Source organism: Hemitrygon akajei, chromosome 6, assembly GCF_048418815.1.
Source record: "Hemitrygon akajei chromosome 6, sHemAka1.3, whole genome shotgun sequence".
In the NCBI taxonomy this organism is placed as follows: Eukaryota; Metazoa; Chordata; class Chondrichthyes; order Myliobatiformes; family Dasyatidae; genus Hemitrygon; species Hemitrygon akajei.
Window position 1 is genome coordinate 103,176,105 of NC_133129.1, and position 12,221 is coordinate 103,188,325.

The 12,221-nt window shown below is 46.8% G+C and overlaps 1 protein-coding gene across 1 annotated transcript in view; it reads right to left on the reverse strand.

The window, feature by feature from the left end:
- LOC140729828 (very long-chain specific acyl-CoA dehydrogenase, mitochondrial-like) overlaps positions 1–12,221 on the reverse strand; it is a 113,681-nt gene that overhangs the window by 48,635 nt on the left and 52,825 nt on the right. The gene's annotated exons all lie outside the window — the stretch shown is intronic.

The window sequence follows — 12,221 nt, forward strand, 5'->3', positions numbered from 1 at the left end:
CTAGGGCAGCCTGCAATTGGTACCATCATTCCAGTGCCTCACAACTTACTAACCAATACGTCTTTGGAATGAGGGAGGAAATCAGAGCATCCAGAGGAAACCCACATGGTCACAAAAAGAATGTAATACTACTTATAGACAGCAGTGGGACTTGAACCCGGGATGCTGGTGTTGTAAAATGTTATGCTAACCACTGGGCTGTTGTGCTGCCCCTAACTCCTCACCAACATGAGAACAAGCATGGCGTGCGTGTTCACTCAGCAGGACAACCAACTTTTAAGACTCAAAGACCTGAATCCCCTGGTTCACGTGTCACCATCCTTCCTTGCATGCTGATCGCTGGCAATATAAAGCATTACACGAGTTGCTATGCTGCCGTACCGCTGTTCTGCAGTGACTGGTTGTGATCAGAAATGTGCGAGCTAGTGGGAGCAGATTGAACAGGAGCTTGTGGCCATAACTGAATGAGGAAATGTGCTGGGTTGTGGGGGTTTGTTGGGGAGCATACTCACAGTACTGGAACAAGCTTGAAGGGTTCCTATTTCTGGATATCATTCTCATGTAAAGAGCTGAAGAAATGTACCAGTGATGGGATGGCCTCGAGTGTCAGACTTGGTCAGGATGCTGCTGACACCCAGAGCGCAGACTCTGGATCACAGGCTGGTGTGGTGACGTACAGCTGAGAATAAGAGGAATACATAACACTACATTCTTAAGGGTGGTAAGTGCTGGCTTTACCAGGGATAGTCACTCTGTAAGTGAAGTGAAATAATCTGGTTGAAGCAACACACATAAATTACTGGTCCTGATGAAGAATCTCAACTCGCGACGTCGACTGTGTACTTTTTTCCATAGATGCTGCCTGGCCAACTGATGGATTGTGTGTGTTGCTTGCACTTTTCAGCATCTGCAGATTTTCTCGTATTAATCAAGTTGAAGATCAGTGGAGGAAAGAGACTTGAAACTGTAATTTTCAATAAACTGATTAACAATGTGTAATACAGGGAGGGGGAAGTGCATGAACTTTTATCTGAGAATCCCACGGGGAGATGGAAATACATCCTGTGCAATGAACTGTAGACAAGCTGTGATGGGGATAGAATACCTGATTATACCTCCAGGCCATGAACCATGAACCAAGGACATTATCCTCACTCTGATCTTTGGGAATAAGATATCAAATTTCAAGTAGTTCCATATTAAACCACAGCTGGTCCTTGAGGGCCTGTAACTGGTTGGTTTTCCCCCAACCAGTTTGGGGGGGGGGGGGGGGTAGGAGACAATATTTCACCCATACCCCTACAGCATTTTGGATAGTGTCTGTGGAGGATGTTTCCAGCACAGGAGCCTGCATTCTAGAATAAGAAGTTCACATCAGTGAAGATCACTGTGAGGGTGAGAGACGGCAAGCTCAGAGGAGATGTGTGGGCAAGCTGTTGGTTTCACAGAGTGGTAGGTACCTGGAATGAGTTGCCTGGGTTAGAGCAACATAAATGGAAGGATATGGGCAATGCGCAGACAGAATTGATTATTTAGACTAGTTTGATTAGTTCGGCACACCACTGTGATACTGCTCTATTTTCTAAAGGTTAAAAGATAAAGATCTGCTTTATACAGCGCATTACATCAGAACATACAATGAAATGCATCATTTGCATCAAGGATGTGCTGGTGGCAGCTCTGGGGTCACCAGGCTTCTGGCACCCACAACTCACTAACCCTAAACTGTACACCTTTGGAACATAGGAGGAAACCACAGGAGCCAGAGGAAACTCACATGGTCGCAGGAAAGAACGTACAAACTCCTTACAAACAGCGGTGGAAATCAAACCTCAATCTTAACAGTTGGCACTGCAAAGCATAATGCTAACCACTATATTGTCATGCTTAAATGAACTGTCATAAAAACCTCAGACTCACTCATTGTCTCACTTAACGTTTCTCTTATTTCTTTTCAAGGTGGGTAGGGTTCTGTCATAGATCTGATCTAGAGCCACATTTAAACTTCTTTACGGCAATGGGACCCGCTCATGTGGCTCACCCACTTCTTGTTATCCTAAGGACGTAGCCGAGAAGACAAGAGTGCCTTCAGGGTTCTGAGACTTTGCAGCCTTGGGGATGAGCCGATTCAAAGCTGGTACCGTTAAACGAAGCGTCGCAGGAGAAAATGGAACATCAGGAACTGCAAATTAACTGTCAGAGGCCCTGTGCTCAGCAAATTGCACTCTCACTATCTTGCTGGCAGAGGAGGAGCTTGTTGCCAATTCTTGAGTCCGAGAACTCAGAAAAAAAACCGATGTGGCAGACTTTAACAATGATATGTTTATATCTCCCGTTGTTAAGTGGCGTGTGTGTGCGTATGCGTGTGTGCGCACGTGAGAGAGAGAGAAAGAGAAAAGGGGTGGGGAGGAGGAGGGAGGAGCGAGCAGCGTGGAGGGAGGAGATGCACACCTGTGGCATGTTGAATTGTTAGGTAAATATTTAGTTTTTGTTGTAACGCAGATCATCATTTCTCTTGTTGGCTCTCCTATTGCTTGTTCGATGGAAGGATGTTTTTTGCTTAAGTAAGTGGTGGAGGTTGAATGCTTTGCCATTGCTTGTGTGTGGGAGGGAGTGAGTGGGGGGTGTTACGCCTGCGCCCCAACTCTGAGGGGCCAAAGGGTATAAAGTAGCCCCCTCCTTTTTGAGAATCGCAAGATCGCTATTAATTCAGGTCAGGAGACCCAGGAAATGAGAGAGACGAAGAATCCACAGAGGGTTTGGAATGTCCTGGCCCCTCAACGATACAAAACCACGGGAAATGGCCATTGTCTCTTGGAGACGGAATTGTGTATTGAGCACTGTGCTGTTCATCGACGTCCTCAAGGAATGAGCAATGTGGGCTGGTTGGGGGGATGGCATCCTCCCAACCTGACTGACATCTGAGACCCCGTGAGTAAGGATAAAAGAGGATCTGGGGAACAACCCCTTTCAGACACACCAGGAGAACGCTAGAAATCCCGTGACAGCGTAAAGGCGACAGCTGGTGGAAAGCCCACGTGCGTCCTTTTCCATTTGCCTCGGAATTGGTGGGACTGACCACGGAAGACGGCTTAGCTAAAAGGAAAAGGACACCATTTCGAAGGATCGACATCATAAAAAGGAAAACGGGCAAGTTCTAAACTCCGTCTCTCTCTCCAACCAAAAGCTGCAGCCTGAATGAACTTGAGTGACTTTTATAGTTCCATCGGACAATACATTATCCCCTAGACAACGATAGAGCTATTTCTTATTGGTTATTATTATACCCACGCTTTCAGATTTAGTATTGACGACGTATATTATCTGTATGTTTGCATTGATATTATTTTTGTGTATTTTTACCAATAAATACTGTTAAAAATAGTACCATCAGACTTCAACGGACCTCTCTATCTTTGCTGGTGAGTGACCCAGTTACGGGGTACGTAACAATTGGGGTTCTCGTCTCGGGATTTGACACCAAATTGGGAGGCCAGTGAATCAGGCTTGTAAGTCCAAACTTGGATCTAGTTACGCGGGTAGCCAGACGGGAAACCAGCAAAGATGGACGTGGGTGAATTTATAGAAAACCCGGCTAGAGGTGGCCACCAAATCGGACTTGATAAATATGGCGAAGGGGTTAAACCTCACAGAGGTGAGGTTGTCAATGAAAAAGCGGGAGGTGCGAAGGGCCATAACTCAGTATTATATTGGGAAGAATGTGTTCGCAGTTGAGGTATTGGAAAATATCCCTGAAAAGGTACCAGCTAGTGGGATGGCTCAGTTAGAGTTGGAGAAATTAAGGTTGGAACATGAAATTAAATTAAAGCAGCTGGAAGCAGCTGAAAAGGAGAAAGAAAGAGAAAGAGAAAGAGACAAGCAAAGGGAGCATGCACTCCAGCTAAAGGAGTTAAGAGGTGAAAAGGGAGCAGGAAAGAGCTGAAAGGGAGCAGGAAAGAGCTGAGAAGCAAAGAGAGCATGAAATTTAGTTAAAACGGCTGGAAGCAGCTGAGAAAGAGAGGGAGGCAGAGAAACAGAGGAAACGTGACGTGGATATGGAGAAGTTAAGGCAAGAGCGAAGAGCTCAAGGGTTAGACCGAGAGGAGCGGTTTAATGTTAGTTGGGAGTTGAGGATAGTACCCCCGTTCGAGGAGACGGATGTTGATAGTTATTTCTTGCTTTTTGAAAAGGTGGCAGTGAATCAGAAGTGGCCCAAAGAGCAGTGGGTGGCGTTGTTACAAAGTGTGTTAAAAGGGAAGGCACAACGAGCATATGCGGCGTTGTCCATGGAGGAGGAAGAGGCCGAGAATTATGCCAAAGTAAAGAGGCCATTCTCCGGACTTACGAATTGATACCTGAGGCGTATAGACAAAAGTTCAGAAATTTAAAGAAAGGGTGGAATCAGACGTATACCAAGTTTGCCTATGAGAAGGGTGTGCTCTTGGATCGCTGGTGTACAGCAGAAATAGTGGAAGAGGATTTTTGGAGTCTCAAGGGGCTAATTCTGATTGAGGAATTTAAAAGTGGTGTTTCGGAGGATATCCGGATGTATTTGAATGAGAAGCCGAATAAGTCCATCTCCGAATTTGCGAGGTTCGCAGATGAATATGCCCTAACCCACAAGACAAAGTTTTCCTCGAATAAAAGTTCCCAGAGAGACCGTGGGAATGATAGAGAAAGCCCGCCGGCTGAGGCAGAGGTCCCGCTGGGAGCTAGTGGCAAGGTTGGGGAGGAGAGGCAAAATGGCCAGAGATTTCCGGGCTTGACCTGTTTTAATTGTGGAAAGGGGGGACATATTGCATCTAGGTGCTTTGCTCCGAGGAAGGAGACAGGAAAAGGGAAAGCAGCCGTCCCTATTGGATGTGCCGTGGTAATCAGTAAATCGACGAGAGAGCCCCGGGTAGACAGAGTACGAGAAGGGTCTGAGACTTGTATGTCAAACGGAACCGTGTCTGTGAGAGAGGGAGATCCACCGGTTCCCGTGCGGATCTGGAGAGACACGGGCGCTGAACTGTCATTGATTAGCAGTAAGGTACTGGATTTTGGTCGCAAGACGGGAATGGTAGCTGTGAAAGGAATAGGAAAAGGGACGGAAACAGTGCCCTTACATAGGATCATTATGAATTGTGAGCTAGTATCTGGACCAGTTGAAATGGGGGTGCAATCAGAATTCCCAAGAACTGACGCGGACATCCTTCTGGGTAATGATTTAGCCGGTGGCAAGGTTTGGTCAGCAATGAAGCTGACGAGACCGCTGGTGGAGGTCCCGCCCCTAGATTCCAAGATCTATCCCGCATGCGCGATCACTCGCAGCATGTCGAGAAAGGCAGCTGAGAACGAGAGCAGTTTAAATCCGGCCAGTATCGATTTGGCCGAGATGTTTTTACCGACCCTGTACCATGAGGTTTTAGAGGGTGGTAAACCGAAGAGTAGTAAAGTGAAAGAGAGTAAGGGAGAGGAGGTAGACCTGTCCTTAGCGAAGAGAAAAGTTCTAGAGGCACGAAATAAAGATGAGAAACAGATAAAGCTGTTAAAAGGTCCAGGGTTGGACATGGATGATCTGTCTGGTTTGGCAGAACTGTTTGAAGAAGTTGAAAATTCTAAAGGTGTTCCCGATAATGAAATGAGGGCAGTCCTAGATGAAAAGGGTGCCCTTACCTTGAAGAAGTCTGCTGGGTTGGCAGATGAGGTTGTTTCAGCCCGCAGGGTTGAGTTTACTCCGGAAGGGAGTTGCCCAGAGAGTAGCTGGGAGAATCAGGGGAATTTAGAATTTGAACAGGGTACGGGTAATGAAAGCCTGGAAGAGGCAAATGTCCCGTTTGAGTGTGTCCAAGAGGTGGATGCACGTGGTACTGAACCTAGTAATGGAGCTCAGAAAAAGTTGAGGTATTTGATTCAGTTGAAAAGGAATGCAGTCCTTGTGGGTCAGATGGACTTGGTTCAGTGAAGAAAGGGTTAACCTTGGTAATAGTGGGAAGTGAGAGCTCCCAGGTGTTTGTGCTCGAAGGTGTGTTAAAAGTTAGTGAGGAGATCGAAGGTGGTGAGGTGAATATTATTATTGAAGGAAAAGGGAAAAGTGTAGTTTCCAAATCGAATGAAGAAAATTTAAAGTCTGAATTGATGTCAAACGCAGCAACCAGGCTACAGAGACAATGGCTTGGTACCGCTGTGCCTGTGACTCAATTACAGATTGAGTTGGAAGGTAAAGGGGCCCCACACGCTATTGTTATTCCAGAGTGTGGTGTGAAACCGCAGAATTCGAAATGCTGTTTGAACAAAGAGGGATCGCTGGCATTGAGACCTGATCGCCTGAAGGGTCCTGAAGAGAAAACTAGCACCTTGCGTAAAATTAAAGAATTGTGTGGAAATTCGGAAAATGGTCTAAGTTTGGAACACATTGTTGAGAAAATAACTCCTATGAAAGGAGCGGGCGAAAGCCTATTTCGCCAGGGTGCACCAGCTCCCCACGTGGGAATTAACCGGAAAAGAGGCGAGGGTTAATGGGGACGCCACTTTTAAATAGCAGAAGCTGGTTTTAAGGGATTTTGACAAAGCATGTGAATAATAAAGACAGCCCCCATGGAAGCCTGCCTGTTAAGTTTGAAAGTAACATAAAGATTAGTATTTGCATGAACTTTTGTAGTATACCCGTTGTTATGACCCCAGCCCCCTCCTTTGTGAGAATCGCAAGAGCCCTAGTGAAGGGGGGGTCAATGACCCAAGAGAAGAGAAAGATAGGTGCGGTGTCCCTCGTTTCACGGCGAGGCAAAAGCTGGCGACTGTGGTCATTGTCTCGTGGAGACACCTTTGTGAATTGGGAACTGTACTACGTGTATACCCTCAGGGTAACGTGGGTGGAGAGATGGAGAGAGATTGCATCATCCCAACCTGATTGACATCTGAGACCCCGTGAGTTCAGATAAAAGAGGGGTTGTAAAGACGGCCCCCCAGACGCACCAGAAGACACGCTAGAAATCCTGTGACAGCGTTTAATAGCGACAGCCGGTGGGGGGGTTCATGTGCGTCTTTTCCTTGCCTGGGATTGGCGACCTCACCACGAAAGAACGGTTTTAGCTACAGGAGAGGCCACAAGTGAACGGCCACCCCCCAACGAGACTCCGACGGATCGAACTCCTAAAGGTTGGGAAAAACCCGCCGGGTAACTGTTTCATTCAATCTCTATCTCTCTCTCTCTAACAAAAGTGCACCACCGCGACATCCCAAAAGACGGCAGCTGGTGGAACTGCAGTGAACGCAAGAGACTTTTAGATATACAGCGGACAATATATACCTTACCCCTAGACAACGATAGAGCTTATTTCTTATTGATTATTACTATACCTGTGCTTTAGATTGAGTATTGACGACGTATGTTATCTGAATGTTTGTATTAACCTTACTTTTGTGCCCCTTTATAAATAAAAACGTTTAAAAATGGTACCATCAGACTTCAGCGGACCTCTCTATCTTTGCTGGTAAGTGATCCAGTTACGGGATACGTAACAACTTGGGATTCTCGTCTCGGGATTTGACACCAAATTGGGGGAGGCCAGTGAATCGGGCTTGTAAGTCCAAACTTGGATCTGGTTGCGCAGGTAGCCAGACGGGAAACCAGCAAAGATGGACATGGGTGAATTTATGAAAAACCCGACTGTGGAGGTGCTAGAGGCGGCCACCAAATCATACTTGTTAAATTTGGCGAAGGGATTGGACCTCACAGAAGTGAGGTCGTCCATGAAAAAGCGGGAGGTGCGAGGGGTCATAACTCAGTATTACATTGGGAAGAATGTGTTCGAAGCTGAGGTATTGGAAAATATCCCTGAAAAAGTATCAGCTAGTGGGATGGATCAGCTAGAGTTGGAGAAATTAAGGTTGGAACATGAATTTAAAATAAAGCAGCTGGAAGTAGCTGAGAGACAGAAAGAACGGGCTGAGAGAGAGAAAGAAAGGGCCGAGAAAGAAAGGGAGCAGGCGTTCCACATAAAGGAGTTAGAGGTGAAACGGGACCAGGAGCTCCAACTAAAGGGGTTAGAGGTGAAAAAAGAGCAGGACCAAGCTGAAAAGCAAAGACAGCATGAAATTCAGCTAAAAGAGCTAGAAGTAGCCGAGAAAGAGAAGGAACGAGCTGAGAACGAGAAGGAACGAGCTGAAAAGCAAAGAGAGTATGAGGAGAAACAGAAACAGAGGGAACATGACTTGGAGATGGAGAAGTTAAAGAAAGAGCGAAGAGATCTAGGGTTAGATCGAGAGGAGAGGTTTAATGTTAGTCGGGAGTTGAGGGTAGTACCTCCATTCGAAGAGTCGGATGTTGATAGTTATTTCTTGCTTTTTGAAAAGGTGGCAGTAAATCAGAAGTGGCCCAAAGAGCAGTGGGTGGCATTGTTACAAAGTGTGTTAAAAGGGAAGGCACAACGAGCATATGCGGCATTGGCCGTCGAGGGAGGGGAAGCGGAGAATTATGCCAAAGTAAAGGAGGTCATTCTCCGGAGTTACGAGCTAGTACCTGAAGCTTATAGACAAAGGTTCAGAAATTTACGGAAAGGGTGGAATCAAACGTATACCGAGCTAGCCTATGAAAAGGGTGTGCTCTTGGACCGTTGGTGCACCGCGGAACAGGTGGACGGGGATTATGGGCGTATCAGGGAGTTATTTTTGATTGAGGAATTAAAAGGGTGTGTTCCGGAGGAGATCCGGATGTATTTGAATGAGAAGCCGAATAAGTCCATCTCGGAAATTGCTAGGTTCGCAGATGAATATGCCCTAACCCACAGGACAAAGTTTTCCTCGCCAAAAGGTTACCCGAGAGACCGTGGGAACGACCAAGAAAGTCCGCCAGCTGACGCAGAGGTCCCGCCGGGAGCTAGTGGTAAGGTTGATGGGGAAAGGCCAGGCGGCCCGAGATTTCCTGGCTTGACCTGTTTTAATTGTGGGAAGGGAGGACATATTGCCTCTAGGTGCTTTGCTCCGAGAAAGGAGCCAGAAAAAGGGAAAGCAGCGGTCCCTATCAGGTGTGCCGTGGTAATCAGTAAATCGACGAGAGAGCGTCGGGTAGACAGAGTACGAGAAGGGTCAGAGACCTGGCTGTCACCCGGAACCGTGTCCGTGAAGGGGGGAGACCCACCCATTCCCGTCCGAATCTGGTGAGACACCGGGGCGGAGCTGTCGTTGATCCACCGTGAGATACTAGATTTCGGTTGGAGAAGGGGAATGGTCACCGTGAAGGGGATAGGTACCAGAATAGAAATGGTGCCCCTACATCAGGTAATTATGGATTGTGAGCTGGTATCTGGACCAGTCGAAATAGGGGTGCCATCAGAATTCCTGAGAACTGACGCGGACGTCCTCCTCGGAAATGATTTAGCCGGGGGGCAGGTTTGGACAAGGGTGACACGGCCCAAACAGCCTGTGAGGATTGCAGCCCCGCCCCTCGCATCTCCAGTCTGTACCACAGGCGCGAGCATTCACAGCTTGTCGAGAAAGGCAGCTGAGAAAGCGAGCAGTTTAAATCTGGCCAGTATTGATTTGGCCGAGACGGTCCTACCGACCCTGTACCACGAGGGTTCTGAGGGTGGTAAACCGAAGAGTAGTAAAGTGAAAGGAGTTAAGGGAGAGGAGCTAGATCTGCGCTTAGCGGAGAAAGGTCCTAGAGGTAGTAAATAAAGATGAGAAACGGAAAAAGCTGTTAAAAGGTCCAGAGTTGGACATGGATGATCTGTCGGGGGTGGCAGCCCTGTTTGAAGAAGTTGGGAGTTGTCAAGGTGTTCCCGATAATGAGATGAAGGCAGTCCTAGATGAAAAGGATGCCATTACCTTGGAGAGGTCTGCTGGGTTGGCAGACGAGGTTGTTTCATCCCGTGGGGTTGAGTTTACTCCGGAAGGGAGTTGCCCAGAGAGGAACTGGGAGGATCAGGGGAATTTAGAATTTGAAAAGGGTACGGGTATTGAAAGCCTGGAAGAGGCAGATGTCCCGTTTGAGTGTGTCCAAGATGTGGATGCACGTGGTACTGAACCTAGTAATGGAGCTCAGAAAAAGTCTGAGGTATTTGATTCAGTTGAAAAGGAATGCAGTCCCTGTGGGTCAGATGGACTGGGTTCAGTGAAGACAGGGTTAACCCTGGTAATTGGGGGAAGGGAGGGTTCCCAGGTGTTTGTACACGAAGGGGTGGTGAACCTTAAAGTGGAACTCGACCATGGGGGGAATAAACATTATTATTGAAGGGAACGGGATGTTTGTAGATCCCAAATCGAATGAAGAAAATTTAAAGTTTAGATTGGTGTCAGAAGAAGCAACTGGGCTACAGAAATGAGGGCTTGGTAACGCGGTGCCTGCGCATCGATTACAGGTTGATTTGGAATGTAAAGGTGCCCCACATGCTGTTGTTATTCAAGAGAGCGCTGTGCAAAAGCCGAATTTTAAATGCGGCCGGAGGGAAAGGTTCGAACTGAAACCCATCAGCCTGCACGGTCTTGACAAAAGGGTTAGCTACCTGTGTAACATTAAAGAATTGGGTGGAAATTCACACGATGATTTAAGCTTGGAACACGGTGTTGAGAGAATAACCCTTATGGAACGGAAAGGTGGGAGAGTACCTCGCCAAATTACCCAGGTCCCCCACGTAGGAACTCACCAGAAAAGAGGTGACGGTTAATGGGGGCGCCATTTTTAAATAGAAAAACCGGCTGTACGGGATTTTGACAAAGCATGTGAATAACAAAGACAACCCCCTTGGAACCCTGCCTGTTGAAATCTGATGCTACCAGCCTTTAGTCAGGGACAAGATGTTACCATATTAACAGAAGTGCCACTGTAATCTTTAACTGTTTAGACGCTGAAAAATGTATGACGGTACAGCTCTGTAGTTAAAAGAAAAGCTTTTGTACTATGTTAGATCCTACAACCCTGTAAGACTCTGTACCACTCCGTTTTAACCGCTGGTAAAAACGTTTTTAAGAGGGGAGGTGTTATGACCCCAGCCCCCTCCTTTGTGAGAATCGCAAGAGCCCTAGTGAAGGGGGGGTCAATGACCCAAGAGAAGAGAAAGATACGTGCGGTGTCCCTCGTTTCACGGCGAGGCAAAAGCTGGCGACTGTGGTCATTGTCTCGTGGAGACACCTTTGTGAATTGGGAACTGTACTACGTGTATACCCTCAGGGCAACGTGGGTGGAGAGATGGAGAGAGATTGCATCATCCCAACCTGATTGACATCTGAGACCCCGTGAGTTCAGATAAAAGAGGGGTTGTAAAGACGGCCCCCCAGACGCACCAGAAGACACACTAGAAATCCTGTGACAGCGTTTAATAGCGACAGCCGGTTTGGGGGGGGGGGGGTTTGTGTGCGTCTTTTACTTGCCTGGGATTGGCGACCTCACCACGGAAGAACGGCTTAGCTACAGGAGAGGCCACAAGTGAGTGGCCATTCCCCAACGAGACTCCGACGGATCGAACTCATAAAGGTTGGAAAAACCCGCTGGGTAACTGTTCCATTCAATCTCTATCTCTCTCTCTCTCCAACAAAAGTGCACCACCGCGACACCCCAAAAGACGGCAGCTGGTGGAACTGCAGTGACCGCAAGAGACTTTTAGATATACAGCGGACAATATATACCTTACCCCTAGACAATGATAGAGCTTATTTCTTATTAATTATTACTATACCTGCGCTTTAGATTGAGTATTGACGACGTATTTTATCTGAATGTTTGTAGTAACCTTACTTTTGTGCCCCTTTATAAATAAAAATGTTTAAAAATGGTACCATCAGACTTCAGCGGACCTCTCTATCTTTGCTGGTAAGTGATCCAGTTACGGGATACGTAACACCGTAAGCTAAGATCACAACTCTTTAGTTTTTGTTTGCTAAAGAAAAATAAGAACTAAAAATAGGTGGTTTTTAAATTGGAGTCTGATGCTACAAGACTTTAGTAAGGTACAAGATGTTAAGATATTAAAGGAAGTGACAATGTAATCGGTAATTAGATGCTGAATTGAATGTATAACTGTATTACTCGGTAGAAAAAAAACTTTTGTATTGTGTTAGATTCTAAAATCCTGTAAAACTCTGTATTACTTCGTTTTTACTGATGGTAAAAACGTGTTGAAAAAGGGGGTGTTACGCCTGCGCCCCAACTCTGAGGGGCCAAAGGGTATAAAGTAGCCCCCTCCTTTTTGAGAATCGCAAGACCGCTATTAATTCAGGTCAGGAGACCCAGGAAATGAGAG